This window comes from Microtus ochrogaster, chromosome X, assembly GCF_000317375.1.
Source record: "Microtus ochrogaster isolate Prairie Vole_2 chromosome X, MicOch1.0, whole genome shotgun sequence".
Classification (NCBI taxonomy): domain Eukaryota; kingdom Metazoa; phylum Chordata; class Mammalia; order Rodentia; family Cricetidae; genus Microtus; species Microtus ochrogaster.
The window spans coordinates 43,561,289-43,562,508 of NC_022026.1; the positions used below are offsets into that span (position 1 = coordinate 43,561,289).

Sequence of the window (1,220 nt, forward strand, 5' to 3'; positions counted from 1 at the left end):
GGAAGGAAAGAAATGGATTACAATTAGTTTTATGTTCAATTTTATTAAGAAAACTCCACATGATTTATCATTTTAGATTCCCATCAAAAAATGAAAGATCCCATTTCTCTGAATTCTTGCCATTGATATAGTTACCTTTAAAATATTACTTTGTATTAAAATTTAGCCATTTTACTGAGTATGTGATAGTTTTCACATTTATTTCTATGATATGTTAACATCTTTTCATACATTTATTGATTATTAGTATATGCTCCATTTGTTGTGTTTGTTCAAGGTTTTTTACTCATTTTTTTGTGGAGTTGTCTTTTTAAAAATTTGATTTGTAGGAGTTATTTACACATTCTGGATATAACTTAGCTATTTCTGTTTTCATTCCAAGTCTGAGCATGAAAGCTCATTTTCTTTTCTTGTCAAAACACCAATTGAAGCAAACAACACAATATGTTGCTACTTCACCCAAAAGCAGTATTTTCACTCTGCCCCTTCTTGATGGCTCAGTGGGTCACTTGCAGAATGCTCATTTTGTTCCTTTTTTATTTATTTTTATTGAGCTCTACATTTTTCTCTGCTTCCTTCCCTATCACTCCTCTCTCTTTCAACCCTCTCCCAAGTTCCCCATGCTCCCAATTTACTCAAGAGATCTTGTCTTTTTCTATTTCCCCTGTAGATTAGATCTGTGTAAGTCTCTCTTAGGATCCTCATTGTTGTCTAGGTTCTCTGGGATTGTGATTTATAGGCTGGTTTTCTTTGCTTTATGTTTAAAAACCACTTATGAGTGAGTACATGTGATAATTGTCTTTCTGTGTCTGGCTTACCTCACTCAAAATAATGTTTTCTAGCTCCATCCATTTGACTACAAATTTCAAGATGTTATTTTTTTCTTCTATGTAGTACTCTATTATGTAAATGTACCACATTTTCCTTATTCATTCTTTGGTGGGGGGTTTTAGATTGCTTCCAGGTTCTGGCTATGACAAACAATGATGCTATGAACACATGTCCTTGTAGCACGATTGAATATCCTTTGGATATATACCCAAAAGTGGTATTACTGGGTCTTGAGGAAGGTTGTTTCCTAATATTGTTGTAATATGAGTGGCAGGCTACTTTCCCGGCACCCGGCCACCCGAATGGCTAGCTTTACCCGAAATAATTACAGGGAAACTGTATTCTTTGGTAGACCAGGCTGGCCTCGAACTCACAGAGATCCGCCTGCC

General features: G+C 35.3%; 1 non-coding gene across 1 annotated transcript; it reads right to left on the bottom strand.

Moving 5' to 3' along the window:
• Window positions 1–408: 408 nt before the first annotated feature.
• LOC113457483 lies at window positions 409–537 on the bottom strand. Its single transcript, XR_003378041.1, has one exon. It is a non-coding gene; the product is annotated as a small nucleolar RNA SNORA21 (small nucleolar RNA).
• Between the last annotated feature and the right edge of the window lie 683 nt (window positions 538–1,220).